The 17,178-nt window shown below is 25.1% G+C and overlaps 1 protein-coding gene across 4 annotated transcripts in view; it reads left to right on the forward strand.

Moving 5' to 3' along the window:
- LOC142228019 (uncharacterized) overlaps nucleotides 1–17,178 on the forward strand; it is a 131,158-nt gene that overhangs the window by 50,580 nt on the left and 63,400 nt on the right. For all 4 annotated transcript variants that reach the window (XM_075298280.1, XM_075298281.1, XM_075298282.1 and 1 more), the window contains exon 2: nucleotides 4,297–4,334. The gene's annotated coding sequence lies outside the window, so the exon portion shown is untranslated. The remainder of the gene's footprint in view (nucleotides 1–4,296; nucleotides 4,335–17,178) is intronic.

A 17,178-nucleotide genomic window follows, 5' to 3' on the forward strand; every position in this document is an offset into this window, starting at 1 on the left:
ACGAAAACAACAAGAAATCGAAATCTTTATTGGGAGACATATCAAATATTCTCCCAATGACTCTCAAACTGTTTTCTCTATTCCAGCATAACAGTTGCTATGTACACAACAAAACCTACACACAGAGAAGAAATGTGATCATCCCAAACATGTTTCAAGAGCAAAATGTTATTTTTGGATGGTGAACATGGAACATTTTTTTGTCGCAAAAATGTTCTTTTGATCGGCAATATTAGAAAGTTCAGTGTTTCAGCCTCTAAAGAAAAAGACACAAATCCAACAAAGAATTGCAATAAAAGTGCGATTGCACATACGACCAACAAAAGATAGAAAACAAATAAAAAAATAAAAAAATTCTAAAAACAAAACTCAAGTAAATAAAATCAGTATCCAAAAAAAAAAACAAAACTCCTCATCCCAATTGGGTCAGATGAACATTGAAAATCTTCTCTTCCTTAGTTTAAGATATAATTACTTGGAAATTAATAGAAGAAACTACAATGGGCACACAATTCAAAATGGCCATTGTTTATATTGAAAGAGCATTAATCATTAAGCTCGTCTGTCTGTCGGTCTGTCCGCATAACCCATTCACCCAATCTGTCTGTGCAATCATTCTTCCCCTTTCCAATGGGGTTTTATCTGATTTTCCCATAAACATGGGGTGAATCTTCCCAACAATAGGCGATTTAACTCAAGTAATTAAATTGTTGCACTATGTACGCTCTCCCTCTGGCTGATTGTGATCGACCCGATTGCTTCGCACATGATTAAGTCAATGACCATAAAATTTAAATTTAACCAAAGCAAATTAATTAATTTTTATTTCCAAGGGGTTTGTTTTGGCACAACCAACCATTTCTCCTATTTTGGAAATCGTATAGCAAACCAAAAAAACCAAACAGAAAAAAACCAAACAGACTCTCTAAGATTAGTCAAATTTCAAAATTTGTTTATTTGTTAGGATTTTTTGATTATATTGAGATTGTTGTGGTTTACACTTCCACAGACCGATCGTTTTTCTTTCTATTCACCGGACCATTGAATGTATTTCAAATTTGTTTTAAGTAAACATGAACAAATTTTTTGGGGCATTGGTTGTCAAAATTTTATTTCTATAGAAAATTTTGTCCAAAAATTTTATTTCTGTAGAAAATTTTGTCAAAATTTTATTTCTATAGAAGATTTTTTCAAAATTTTATTTCTATAGAAAATTTTGTGAAAAAATTTTATTTCTGTAGAAAATTTTGTCAAAATTTTATTTCTATAGAAAATTTTGTCAAAATTTTAGTTCTATAAATTTTTTTTTCAAAATTTCATTTCTATACAAAATTTTGTCAACATTTTATTTCTATTGAAAATTTTGTCAAAATTTCATTTCTGTAGAAAATTTGTTCAGAATTGTAAAATTGTGTCATAATTTTATTTCTATAGAAAATTTTGTCAAAATTTATTTTTGTAGAAAATTTTGTCAAAAAATTTTATTTCTTTAGAAAATTTTGTCAAAAAATGTTATTTCTGTAGAAAATTTCATCAAAATTTTATTTCAATAGACAATTTCATCAAAATTTTATTTCAATAGAAATTTTTTTCAAAATTTTATTTCTAAGGAAATTTTGTCAAAATTTTATTTCTATAGAAAATTTTGTCAAAATTTTATTTCTATAGAAAATTTTGTTAAAATTTATTTCTATAGAAAATTTTGTCAAAACATTTTATTTCCATAGACAATTTCATCAAAATTTTATTTCAATAGCAAATTTTATCAAAATTTTATTTCAATAGAAAATTTTGTTAAAATTTTATTTCTATAGAAAATTTTGTTAAAACTTTGTCAAAATTTTATTTCTATAAAAAATTTTGTCAAAATTTTATTTCTATAGAAAATTTTGTCAAAATTTTATTTCTATAGAAAATTTTGTCATAATTTTTTTCTATAGAAAATTTTGTCAAAATTTTAATTCTATAGAAAACTTTGTCAAAATTGTATGTCTATAGAAAAGTTTGTCAAAATTTTATTTCTATAGAAAATTTTGTCATAATTTTATGTCTATAGAAAATTTTGTCAAAATTTTAATTCTACATAAAATTTTATTTCTATAAAACCTTTGCTGAAAATTTTATTTCAATAGAAAATTTTGTCAAAATTTTATTCCTATACAAAATTGTGTCAAAAAAATTTGTTTCTATAGAAAACATTGTCAAAATTTTATTTCTATAAAATTTTTTTTTTCAATATTTCATTTCTATACAAAATTTTGTCCAAATTTTATTTCTATACAAAATTTTGTCAACATTTTATTTCTATTGAAAATTTTGTCAAAACTTTTATTTCTGTAGAAAATTTGTTCAAAATTGTAAAATTTTGCCAAAATTTTATTTCTATAGATTTTTTTTCAAATTGCTATTTTTATAGAAAATTTTGTCAAAATGTTATTTCTATAGAAAATTTTGTCAAAATTTTATTTCTATAGAAAATTTTGTTAAAATTTTTTTTCTATAGAAAATTTTGTCAAAATTTTATTTCTATAGAAAATTTTGTCAAAATATGTTATTTCTAAGAAAATTTTGTCAAAAATTTTTATTTCTATAAAAAATTTTGTCAAAATTTATTTCCGTAGGAAATTTGTCAAAAAATTTTTTTTATAGAAAATTTTGTAAAAAAATTTTATTTCAATAGAAAATTTTGTGAAAAAATTTTGTTTCTATAGAAAATTTTGTCAAAAAAAAATTTTTTTAATATAAAATTTGCTCAAAATTTTATATCTGTAGAAAATTTTGTCAAATTTCCATTACTATAGAAAATTTGCTCAAAATTTTATTCCTATAGAAAATTTTGTCAAAAAATTTATTTCTATAGAAGATTTTGTCAAAATTTTATTTCTATCCAAAATGTTTTCAAAATTGTATTTCTATACAAAATTTTTTCAAAATTGATTTCTATAGAAAAGTTTGTCAAAATTTTATTTCTGTAGAAAATTTTGTCATAATTTTATTTCTATAGAAAATTTTGTCATAATTTTATTTCTCTAGAAAATTTTTAAAAATGTTATTTCTATAGAAAATTTTGCCCAAAAATTTTATTGCTATAGAAAATTTTGTCAAAATTTTATTTCTATAGAACATTTGTGAAGTACCTCTTCGTTGGAGGGGAATATTTTGCAAAATCTACCAAAACATATACAATTCTACCAATCTACCAAACAGTAAACAGTAAACAATCTACCATTTTTGGTAGAATTCTACCATGAATCGACATAGCCATGTCCGTCTGTCCGTCCGTCTGTCTGGGAACACATTTTTATAATCAAAGTATTAGTCCAATAGACTTCAAATTTGGCACAAATTTCTGTTTTTCGTCAGAATAGAACGCTATTGATTTCGGTTAAGATTAAGATATAGCTCCCATATACATCTTTCGTCCGATATGAATTTATAATGCCCCAGGAGCCAGATTTGCTTGAATTTTTCACTGATTGAGGTAAAGTGTGTTTTTCTAAGAGCTTGCTGTTTTCAAAATTTAAATAAAATTATGAAATGGCAAAAAAAATTTTTTTTGGTACAATTATGTACCATCTTGTCATTTAATACTGAAATATAATTTCGGGCATATGGTCACCAAGATTATTTTACACAAAGCTCATTCTGAAGGTCCAATTTTCGACCACCTTTTCAAGCATTTGAGGGCGTATTTCATCAATGACACGTTGAATATTAGTTTCCAATGCGTCAATCGTTGCTAGTTTTGTTTTGTCTTCAGGTATCCCCACAAAAAATAATCGAGTGGCCTCAAATTACACGAACACGGAGGCCAATTCACCGGTCCATTTCTCGAAATAATGTTGTCGTTGAAATATTCTTTCAATAAGTCCATTGTTTCGCCCGCATTATGACAAGTGGCACCACCCTGTAGAAACCACATTTCGTTTAAATCCATATCTTGAAGTTCGATTATGATTCTGTATAGATTTCAATTCACGGTAATGCGTCGTCCGACAAATCGATAAATTTTCGTTTTCTTGGACAACGGCCTGAAGCAAAATTTTTCATTCTTTTCGGTGGCTTGGCATCCAAACGGAGAATGTAGACCGAAATTTGGTAATTACTTTATTTATGCTGGTCTCAGACGGACGATAAAATTCACGAAGTACACCCAGAGAAGGAATATGATCACCTCAAACATGTTTCAAGAGCAAAATGTTATTTTTGGATGGTGACCATGTATACTGTTATTTATATATAAAATGTTTCTATGAATATGATTTTTAATGATTTTTCTTAATCTTCATTTTACAGATTGTCAATTCAATTATCACGGTCTAAATTAATGTAGGGTAAGTAAAAGAAAAACGACAATTTTATTTCACTTAATTTAACTAAATTATATCATTCATACTTCACTTCCTCAAATCAATTGAAACCTTTTTCATTTTTTCAATGAAAACTTCTTTTAAATTTCTTTTATTGGTCGAATAACCCAGCTCCAAATTGGGAGAGAAATATGATGTAGATCTTTTTGTGTTGTACATTTTTGGACCATTGGTCTATATAAATCCATAGAAATTAAAACGTTTGGAAAACGTGTATCAAATACGTTGTTCTTTTGTTACAGTTTTTTTTTAACTTTTTCTAAAAATTCAAACTTTTATCCCAAAATAAAAATTTTGTTACAAAATTTGTAATGCCTGACATCATTTCGAAATCTTGCTAACATTTTTGGACTATATGCAAAACTACATTTGCAAAAGTTGTATTTTTAAACAATTTGCCAACTAAAATTATGTTTCTGTTAAATAAAGTTTCTTTACATGGGTTTGTGGGCGCCCAAAACTATGCTCTATAAATATAACTGCTTGACTGTATGCGTTGCTTGTGCGTTAATGGATATAGCGATAATTATCTGTTGATGTGGATAGTATGTTGGTCCGCAGTTCGATTTTCCGTCCAGGCGAAAAGTAAAATTTAAAAAATTTACAAACTCGAATAATTTTTTCTACAATGTTTGTATTACAGAAAAAAAGTGGTAATAGTTAAATAAGCCACGTGGAAGTGAAAAAGATGCAAGAGAAGATGCAATTTGCATGGACTTCAGCTAAAGATTATTGTTTCCGATTCTACTCGTGGGGATCGACATCCTTCCTGTTAAATAAAGTTTCTTTACATGGGTTTGTGGGCGCCCAAAACTATGCTCTATAAATATAACTGCTTGACTCTATGCGTTGCTTGTGCGTTGATGGCTATACCGATAATAATCTGTTGATGTGGATAGTATGTTGGTCCACAGTTTGATTTTCCGTCCAGGCGAAAAGTAAAATTTAAAAAATTTACAAACTCGAATAATTTTTTCTACAATGTTTGTATTACAGAAAAAAAGTGGTAATAGTTAAATAAGCCACGTGGAAGTGAAAAAGATGCAAGAGAAGATGCAATTTGCATGGACTTCAGCTAAAGATTATTGTTTCCGATTCTACTCGTGGGGATCGACATCCTTCAGTAGCTACTTTACCAACATCCCTTTTATGTTTATGTTGTCACACTAGTTTTTCGTGAAGATTGTATTCCCCAATTCGCTACTCGAAGTTCAAATGCAACCACATTGTATAGATACAGCTGCAACTGCATCATCATAATTGGTTGCAAAAAAAAAAAAGAAAATACTGCAATAATTTTCTAATTCCATTTTTGCCAAATACCAACAGAAAAAGTCAATTAAAATATCTACACAATGTATTCAAATATGATATTTCTTCATAATGCCAATCAAGCGCAGAGAGAAAGCTAATTTTATGGCTCATAAATCCAATGCAACAAGCAAAAAAAAAAAACAAATAGCAAAAAGTCCCTTCAACAAAGACTCAAAATGGCAAATTTCCACAAATGTTTCATTGAAATCGCTGAAGCAAAACCAAAAAATATATGGGGGGAAACTCAAAATTGCATTTCCTAATATTAGTCATTTGGCCGCACTGCATTGTTTCTAATTTGAGTGTAATTTTTTTTTCTTTTTTTCCCAAAAAGAGTAGTAAAATTTCCTAAATAAGTAGCACAAAATTAGAAATTAACATTACTCACAGTTTGTTAGCCGAGGTCATGTCGAAACATAAGAGAAGGAGAAATAAAAAGAAGTTCCATAAAACTTTTCTTCAAATGATCAAATATCATCTAAGAAATAAAAAATTGTAATGAAATTTTCTATAGAAATACAATGTTAGGTTAGGTTAGGTTAGGTGGCAGCCCGATGTATCAGGCTCACTTAGACTATTCAGTCCATTGCGATACCACATTGGTGAACTCCTCTCTTATCACTGAGTGCTGCCCGATTCCATGTTAAGCTCAATGACAATACAATGTTGACAAAAATGTCTGTAGAAATAAACTATAGAAATTTTTTATAGAAATAAAATTTTGACAAAATTTTCTAAAGAAATAAAATTTTAACAAAAATTTCTATAGAAATAAAGTTTTAACAAAATTTTCTGTAAAAATAAAATTTTGACAAAATTTTCCATAGACACAAAATGTTGACATAATTTTCTGAAGAAATAAAATTTTGACAAAATTTTCTATAGAAATAAAATTTTGACAAAATTGTCTATAGAAATAAAATTTTGACAAAATTTTCTATAGAAATGAAATTTTGACAAAATTTTCTATAGAAATGAAATTTTGACAAAATTTTCTATAGCAATAAAATTTTGACAAAATTTCTTATAGATATAAAATTTTGAGAAGATTTTCTGCAGAAATAAAATTTTCTATAAAAATAAAAAAAAAATACAAAATTGTCTATAGAAATAAAATGTTGACAAAATTATCTATATAAATAAAATTATTACACCATTTTCTAGAAAAATAAAATTTTGACCAAATTTTCTATAGAAGGTTAGATTAGGTTAGGTGACAGCCCGATGTATCAGGCTCACTTAGACTATTCAGTCCATTGTGACACCACATTGGCGAACTTCTCTCTTATCACTGAGTTCTGCCCGATTCTATGTTAAGCTCAATGACAAGGGACCTCCTTTTTATAGCCGAGTCTGAACGGCGTTCCACATTGCAGTGAAACCACTTAGAGAAGCTTTGAAACCCTCAGCAATGTAACCAGCATTACTGAGGTGGGATAATCCACCGCTGAAAAACTGTTTGGTGTTCGGTCGAAGCAGGAATCGAACCCACGACCTTGTGTATGCCAGGCGGGCATGCTAACCATTGCACCACCGTGGCTATAGAAATAGAATGTTGAAAAAATTTTTTAGAGAAATAAAATGTTGACAAAATTTTCCATAGAAATAAAATTTTGACAAAATTTTCTAAGAATTAAAATTTTGAGAAAATTTTCTAAGAATTAAAATTTTGAAAAAATTTCCTATACAAATAAAATTTCGACAAAATTTCATGTGGTGAAAATAGGGTACCTCATTTTTTGACACCTGGTCGCGGAGGGGGACCTCTCCTTTGTCGGACTTTTTGAAAATTGGACCAAAGTTGACCGATTTGCTTGAAATTTTCATTGAAGGTTGGGTTTGGTATCTAGACAAAGATCCGCTACTTTATATTTCGATATTTGGTGGCGGAGGGGGACCTCCCCTTTGTTCGACTTTTTTTAAAGTACAGTGAAAAAACTAAAATTAAAATTAAATTATCTGAGATTTACAGAGAACATACGGTGAGGTTATGGAATTAATATGGGGTACCTGATGGTTTCATATGTGGACGGGGAGGGGGACCTCCCCCATGCCCTACTATTTTAAACTTGGAACAAAATTATGCGATTTGCTTGAAATTTTCATTGAATGTTGGGGTTGGCATCTAGACAAAAATCCGCTACATTATTTTTCGATATTTGGACGGGGAGTGGGGCCACCCCTTTGCCCGACTTTTTTTTAAAGTACAGTGATAACAAAACTAAACTCCCCCTACTGAAATTTTACGGAAAAATGAGTGAGGTTATGATATTTATATCAGGTTCCTAATTTTTTAATAAAAATAAAAGGACAAGGGGAGACATCCGCTTCTCTTAAGTAACTACATACAGAGAAACAATTAAACTTTACCGAGTTACTTGAAATTTACAGAGGACTGGGGAGAGGTTACGATATTAATAGTTGATACCTGATTTTGTGATATTTGGACGGAAGAGAGGCCGCCCCTTTAGGCTTATAATTTGCTTGACATTTTCTGGGACGTTTACAAAAGATACGCTAACGCTACATCACTTTTCGATATTTGGTCGGGGAGCTATTCACTACGGTGTTTGTCGATATTGTATCGGGGAAAGTGACGTCCCTTTAAAACAATAAGCAAAATTTAAAACATCTCCGACCTACTTGAAATTTGCAGGGAACGTGGGAGGAGGTGATTAAATTTATACATGATTTTTTGGGGAAGGGGAAAATTGAAATAAACTTTGTCGATTTACTTCGATTGAATTTATAGGGACCATTGAGTAGTTATGAAATTATGTTAATATATTGTACGTTGTAGTCCGATATCAGGTCAGAGTGGAGCGAAGGTGGGGAGGGGTTCCCTTTTGTCCGTTTTTTTTCTTAAATTGAAAGTAGGGGGTTGTCCGTAATTGGGAATTTTATGATTTTTGCACAGGCTTCTGCCAGACTTCTTTTTAGTAAAGAACTTAAATTTACATGAAATTGGCAGAGGGTGCATCATTTTCCAACATTTTAGCAAATGTTAATGTGGTAAAATTGTTTACTACTTTTGCTTTTTCCGATTTATTAGATGGGAAACAGTGATTCTTTGTATGTTATTATAATATAGTGCTTAATTTTCAGATATGTTGAGGAGAAGGATACCTTTCATTGACAAACCACACTTAAAATTCACAAGAAATATAGAAGTTTGTCCAACTACTTGAATACAGAAAATTTTTTAAGACGAACCATTTTACATATGCATATCCGCCGTATTTGTACCTATAAACGAAAGAGCAAGTAGTCCGATTTGTTTGAAAGAATTCAAATCTTTTCGAATTTGTTTTCAGCACGAAGAATATGGTTGACTAAGTTAACGCCAAATGTTCCTACAAAACGCTTCGGAAGGCGCAGCGAAGCGGGCCGGGTTACGCTAGTTTTCTATACAAATAAAATTTCGACAAAATTTTCTACAGAAATAAAAGGTTGACAAAAGTTTCTATAGAAATAAAATGTTGACAAAATTTTCTATAGAAATAAAACTTTGACATAATTTTCTATAGAAATAATATTTTGACAAAATTTTCTACAGAAATGAAATTTTGGCAAAATTTTCTATAGCAATAATATTTTTGACAAAATTTTCTATAGAAATAAAATTATGACAAAATTTTATATAGCAATAAAATTTACAAAATTTTCTATGGAAATAAAATGTTGACAAAATTTTCTATAGCAATAAAATTTTCTCAAAATTTTCTATAGAAATAAAATTTTGACAAAATTTTCTATAGCAATAAAATTTACAAAATTTTCTATAGAAATAAATTTTTGACAACATTTTCTATAGAAATAAAATTTTGACTAAATTTTCAATAGATATAAAATTTTGACTAGATTTTCTATAGAAATAAAATTTTGCCAAAATTGAGAAAATTTTCTATATAAATAAGATTTTGACAAAATTTTCTAGACAAATAAGATTTTGACAAAATTTTCTAGATAAATAAGATTTTGACAACATTTTCTATTGAAATAAAATGTTGATAAAATGTTCTATAGAAATAACATTTTGATAAGATTTTCTATAGAAATCAAATTTGGCAAGATTTTCCATAGAAATAAAATTTTGACAAAATTTTCCAAAGAACTAAAATAGAAATACAATTTTGAGAAAATTTTCTATAAAAATAACATTTTGAAAAATTTTCCTGCAAAAATAAAATTTTGACAAGATTCTCTATCGAAATAACATTTTGACAAAATTTTCTGTAAAAATAAAATGTGGACCAAATTTCCTATAGAAATAAAAAGTTAAGAAAATTTTCTATAGAAAGAAAATTTTGACAAAAATTTCTGTAGAAATAAAATGTTTTATAGAAATAAAATTTTAGCAAAATTCTCTATAGAAATAAAATTTTAGCAAAATTCTCTATAGAAATACAATTTTAGCAAAATTTTCTATAGAAATAAAATTTTGGCAAAATTTTCTATAGAAATAAAATTTTGCCTAAATTTTTTATAGAAATAAAATTTTGACAAAATTTTTTATACAAATAAAATCTTGACACATTTGTGAAAAAAAATATAAATAAAAAATTTTCTATATAATAAAATGTTGACTAAATAAAATTTTGTCATACTTTCGACACAAAATTTTCAATATTTTCTATATAAATAAAATTTTGGCAAAATTTTATATAAATAAAATGTTGACAAAATTTTCTACAGAAATATAATCTTGACAAAATTCTCTAAATAAATAAAATTTTGGCAAAATTTTGTATAGAAATAAAATGTTAAATAAATTTTGTACAGAAATAAAATTATGACAACATTATCTATAAAATTAAAAATTTGACAATATTTTGTACAGAAATAAAATTTACAAAATTTTTATAGAAATACAATTTTGACAAAATTTCTATAGAAATAAAATTTTTATAAAATTTTCCATAAAAATTAAATTTTGATAAAATTATCTATAGAAATATAATTGTGATAAAATTTTCTATAGAAATACAAATTTCTAAAGAAATATAATTTTGACACAATTTGACAATGTAACATTTTGACAACATTTTCTATATATATAAAATTTTCAATAGATATAAAATTTTGACAAAATTTTCTATAGAAATAAAATTTTGACAAAATTTTCTATAGACATTTTGACAATTTTTTGTATGGAAAAAAATGTTGACAAAATTTTCTATAGAAATGAAATTATGACAAAATTTTCTATATAAATAAAAACTTGACAAAATAGTCCATAGAAATAAAATTTTGACAAAAAATTTCTAAACAAATAAAATTTTGCAAACATTTTCTATAGACATAAAATTTTCACAAATTGTTTTTAATGGATATAAAATCTTGACAAGATTTTCTATAGAAATAAAATTTTTACGAATTTGTTATAGAAATTTTGACAAATTTTTCTATAGAAATAAAAGTTTGATAGCATTTGCTATAGAACTAAAATTTTGACAAACTTTCTATTGACATACAATTTTGACAAAATTTTGTATAGAAATGGAATTTTGATAAAATATTCTATTGAAATTTTGTAAAAATTTATCTGTCTACAGAAATGTTTCTTTCTATTTCTAAATAAAAGTTTTTAAAATTTCTATTCCAAAAAAAAAAAAATTGTCAATATTTCGTTTTTATAAAAACTTTTGTCAAAAGTTTCACAGAAATAGAACATTCGCTCGCAAATAAAATGTTGACCAAATGTTCTTGAAAAAGTTAACATTAAAAACTGTACCACAATTTTCTATAAAATAGAAATTTTGACAAACACTTTCTCAGAAATAAAATTTTGCTATCATTTTCTCTAGATATAGAAATTTTACAATATATTCTGCAGTAATAGAAATGTTTAACAAATTTCCTAAAATAAAAATTATAAAAAATATGAATAAAAATAATATCAATATTTTTTTAGAAAAAAAAAATTCTATAGAAATAGGCATTTTGACAAATCTTTCTATAGAAATAGTAAATTTCTGTAGAAGTTATATTTTTATGCGAAAATCAGTGCGTCAGCAGTCTCCACTTTACTTAGAAATGAATAAAATTGACAATTACTGGGAGTAATTCGTGTCGTTACTCATTCCTACTTTACCAATGGGAGGAAGTCATTTTCACGCATCACTGGCAGTATCGTTCGTTGGTGTCCGTTCGACTCCGTTGACATGTGACGCATCTAAATCCATATGAATCGCTCGCATATTTTATGCGGGTAATTTATACTCTCTCTGTGTCTCTGTGTATTCCTTCATGGGGTGTTTCAATGATTGTCAGGGGGTTCATTGGGCGCCCCTTTATGAGTGCTACGATTGAAGAAACTTATTAGCGATATGTTATGGAAATCCATTTACATTGCCCTTCTCGTCGAGGTGCGTTATTGCCTCGTCTTGATGGGGCAATTCGTTTCGATGAACGGCGGTAACCCTCCGTCACATCCGTCATACCTAAATGGAAATTTATCGCGAGCTAGGTGACAGTGAATGTGAATGTTTGAAGAAAATTACTACAAACTCTTCACAAAGTTGACCCATATTTCCATATCTAGGTGGGGTACTTACCACAGTATATGGTAATTTGTTTGTTTGCTTAGTTTCCATGTTTGTTTACATATTCATATCTTAGCAACATTACCATGGTAATGATACTCCAATGAATACAATACTCATTGGAGTTTTGTTTTCTATGCAAACATGGCGTTTTTTATGGAATTAGAAGTGTTGAGACATTTGTTTCGAAAACATCAAAAAGTGGTGATGAAAGTTATTATTTAATTTCCATAGATTTTTTTTAATTTTATTTCTATAGAAAATTGTGTCAAAGTTGTATTCCTATAGAAAATTGTGTCTAAATCTTATTTCTATAGAAAATTTTGATAAAATTTTATTTCTAGAGAAAATTTTGTCAAAATTTTATTTCTTGAGGAAATTTTGTCAAAATTTTATTTCTTTAGAAAAGTTTGTCAAAATTTTATTTCTATAGAAAATTTTGTCAAAATTTTATTTCAATAGAAAATTTTATTTCTATAGAAAATTTTGCAAAATTTTATTTCTATAGAAAATTTAGTCAAAATTTTATTTCTATAGAAAATTTTTTGAAAATTTTATTTCTATAGAAAATTTTTTAAAATTTTACTTCTATAGAAAATTTTTTCAAAACTTTATTTCTATAGAAAATTTTGTCAAAATTTTATTTCCAGAAACTTTTGCAAAAATTTCATTTCTATAGAAACTTATTTCAAAATTTTATTTCTATAGAAAATTTTGTCAAAATTTTATTTCAATAGAAAATTTTATTTCTATAGAAAATTTTGCGAAATTTTATTTCTATAGAAAATTTTGTCAAAATTTTATTTCTATAGAAAATTTTGTCAAAATTTTATTTCTATAGAAAATTTTTTGAAAATTTTATTTCTATAGAAAATTTTTTTAAAATTTTACTTCTATAGAAAATTTTTTCAAAACTTTATTTCTATAGAAAATTTTGTCAAAATTTTCATTTCTATAGAAACTTATTTCAAAATTTTATTTGTATAGAAAATTTTGTCATAAGTTCGTTTTTATAGAAAATTTTGTCACAATTTTATATCTATATGAAATTTTTGTAATTTTTTAGTTCTATAGAAATATTAGTCAAAATTTTATTTCTATTGAGACTTTTGCCAAAATTTCATTTCTATAGAAGCTTTTCTAAAAATTGTATTTCTATAGAAAATTTTGTCAAAATTTCATTTATATAGAAGATTTAGTTATAATTGTCAAAATTTAATTTCTATACAAAATTTTGTCACAATTTTATATTTATAGAAAATTTTGTCACAAATTTCAAATATTTTATTGAACAATAAGTTGTCCTACATTTGGTTTTCTTTATTTTCGCTACATATTTTTCGATTTGAACTGCTGCTATAATCTATCCATGTGACTGACCTGTTATCGTTGTCATTGTCCACTCATGTTGTCAACAAGCTTTGAAATGCTTAAAGGGTTTTGGAGCAGCACGCAGTGAAAAATAACTCACATAATATGATTAAATATGCATTACTTATGGATTATAATGGATGGCCCAAGCCACAGCCATGGGCCTCATACTTGACTGACTGGCATACTCGCAAACTTTACTTCTACCCACTGAATCACTCAACCTAAGAGTCATTGCAGTTGTTGTTGAAAAGCTTGGTTGGATTCGAAGTCATTCCAGTCGTAGGTGCTGTGCGTTGCAATGACTTCTATTTAACCCCCACAGTCAAGATTTAAATGAGGATTTGTAGGGGTAAAAATCCCCCAGAAAACACTTGAAGTAGTTCCCTCCTTCATTCATATTTGTATTATATTTCCCATGAGGCTTTAGTTTAATTTGCAACATATTTATTTAGTATTTTTCCGCCGGTGAAGTTGTTGAGCTGTTTTGTTTTTGTTTTTTTCCCATAGAAAGTTTAAAACAATAAAGCACTACGGTTTGTAGAAGGTTTTACGATAGGTGTCATCAAAAGTTTCGTTTTCGAAGAATATTGCATTTTTGTCAAAATTTTATTTCTATAGAAATATTTTGTTAAAATTTTAGTTCTATTTAGAAAATTTTGACCAAATTTTATTTCTATAAAAAATATTATTCACAAAAATTGTTCCATGGAAAATTATGTCAAAATTTTATTTCTATAGAAAATTTTTGCCAAAATTTTATTTCTATAGAAAATTTTATTTCAATAGAAAATTTTTGTCAAAATTTTGTATTTCTATAGAAAATTTTGTCAAAATTTTATTTCTATAGAATATTTTGTCAAACTTTTATTTCTATAGAAAATTTTTGCCAAAATTTTATTTCTATAGGAAATTGTGTCAAAATTTTATGTCCATTGGAAATTTTGTCAAAAAAATTTTCTATAGAGAATTTTTGCAAACTTTTATTTTTATAGAATATTCTTGCAAATTTTATTTCTACAGAAAATTTTGTCAAAATTTTATTTCTTTAGAAAATTTTGTCAAAATTTTATTTGCATAGAATATTTTGTCAAAATTTTATTTCTATAGAAAATTTTGTCAAAATTTTATTTCTATAGAAAATTTTGTCAAAATTTTATTTCTATGAAAAATTTTGTCAAAACTGTATTTCTACAGAAAATTTTGTCAACATTTTTTTCTATAGAAAATTTTATCAACATTTTATTTCTATAGAAAATTTTGTCAACATTTTATTTCTATAGAACATTTTGTCAACATTTTATTTCTATAGAAGATTTTGTCAAAATTTTATTTCTATAGAAAATTTTGTCAACATTTTATTTCTTTAGAAAATTTTGTCAAAATTTTATTTCTATAGAAAATTTTGTCAAAATTTTTTTTCTATAGAAAATGTTGTCAAAATTTTATTTCTATAGAAAATTTTGTCAATATTTTATTCCTTTAGAAAATTTTGTCAACATTTTATTTCTATAGAAAATTTTGTCAACATTTTATTTCTTTAGAAAATTTTGTCAAAATTTTATTCGTCTAGAATTTTTTTCCAAAATTGTATTTCTTTAGAAAATTTTGTCAACATTTTATTTCTTTAGAAAATTTTATTTCTATAGAAAATTTTGTATTTCTATAGAAAATTTTTGTCAAACTTTTATTTCTATAGAAGATTTTGTCAAAATTTTATTTCTAAAATGTTATCTCTATAGAATTTTTTTTTCCAAATTTTATTTCTATAGAAAATTTTGTCAACATATAGAAAATTTTATCAAAATTTTATCTCTATAGAAAATTTTGTCAAAATTTTATCTCTATAGAAAATTTTATTTCTAAAGAAAATTTTTCAAAATTTTATCTCTATAAATTTTTTTTTTTTAAGTTTATTTCATTAGAAAATTTTGTCAAAATTTTATCTCTATAGAATTTTTTTTCCAAATTTTATTTCTATAGAAAATTTTGTCAACATATAGAAAATTTTATCAAAATTTTATCTCTATAGAAAATTTTGTCAAAATTTTATCTCTATAGAAAATTTTATTTCTAAAGAAAATTTTTCAAAATTTTATCTCTATAAATTTTTTTTTTTTTAAGTTTATTTCATTAGAAAATTTTGTCAAAATTTTATTTCTATAGAAGATTTTGTCAATTTTTTTTTGTAGAATATTTTGTCAAGACTTTATCTATAGAACAGTTTGTTAAAATTTCATTTATATAGAAAATTTGGTCAAAATTTTATTTTTATAGAAAATTGTGTCAAAATTTTATTTCCTTTGGAAATTTTGTCAAAAATTTTTTCTGTAGAGAATTTTTGTAAAATTTTATTTTTATAATTTTTGCAAACTGTTATTTTTATAAAAATACTCTACAGAAAAAAATTTTGACAAAATTTTCAATGGAAATAAAATTTTAACACAATTTTCTATAGAAATATAATTTTGACAAAATTTTCTATATAAATGAAATTTTAACAAACTGTTCTATAGATAAAATCTTGACAGAATATTCTACAGAAAAAAAAATTGACAAAATCTTCTATAGAAATAAAATTTTGACAAAATTTTCTTTAGAAATAATAAAATTTTCTATTGAGTTAAAATTTTGACAAAATTTTCTATAGAGATAAAATTTTGATAAAATATTCTAAAGAAATAAAATTCTGACAAAATTTTCTATAGAAATAAAATTTAAAAAAAAATCTATAGAGATAAAATCTATAGAGATAATAATTTTCTATAGCGATAAAATTTTGAGGAAATTTTCTATAGAAATAAAATTTTGACAAAATTTTTCTATAGAAATACAAAATTTTCTATAGAAATAAAATTTTGACAAAATTTTCTAAAGAAATAAAATGTTGAAAAAATTTTCTATAGGAATAAAATGTAGACAAAATTTTCTAAAGAAATAAAATTTTGGAAAAAAAATTCTAGACGAATAAAATTTTGACAAAGTTTGCTATAGAAATATAATTTTGACTAAATTTTCTATATAAAAGAAATTTTAACAAAATGTTCTATAGATAAAATCTTGACAAAATATTCTACAAAAAAAATTGACAAAATCTTCTATAGAAATAAAATTTTGAAAAAAAAAATTATAGAGATAAAATTTTGACAAAATTTTCTAAAGAGATATTTTTTTTTTTACAAAATTTTCTATAAAGATAATTTTTTTTACAAAATTTTCTATAAAAATAATATTTTTCCAAAATTTTCTTTAGAAATAAAATTTTCTATAGAGGTAAAATTTTGACAAAATTTTCTATAGAGATACAATTTTGACAAAATTTTCTATAGCGGTAAAATTTTGACAAAATTTTCTATAGAGATACAATTTTGACAAAATTTTCTATAGAGATAAAACTTTGACAAAATTTTCTATAGAAATAAAATTTTGACAAAATTTTCTATAGAAATAAAATTTTGACAAAATTTTCTATAGAAATAAAATGTTGACAAAATTTTCTATAGAAATAAAATTTTGACAAAATTTTCTAAAGAAATAAAATTTTGACAAAATTTTCTGTAGAAATAAAATTGTATAAA

This window comes from Haematobia irritans, chromosome 3, assembly GCF_050003625.1.
Source record: "Haematobia irritans isolate KBUSLIRL chromosome 3, ASM5000362v1, whole genome shotgun sequence".
Taxonomy (NCBI): Eukaryota; Metazoa; Arthropoda; class Insecta; order Diptera; family Muscidae; genus Haematobia; species Haematobia irritans.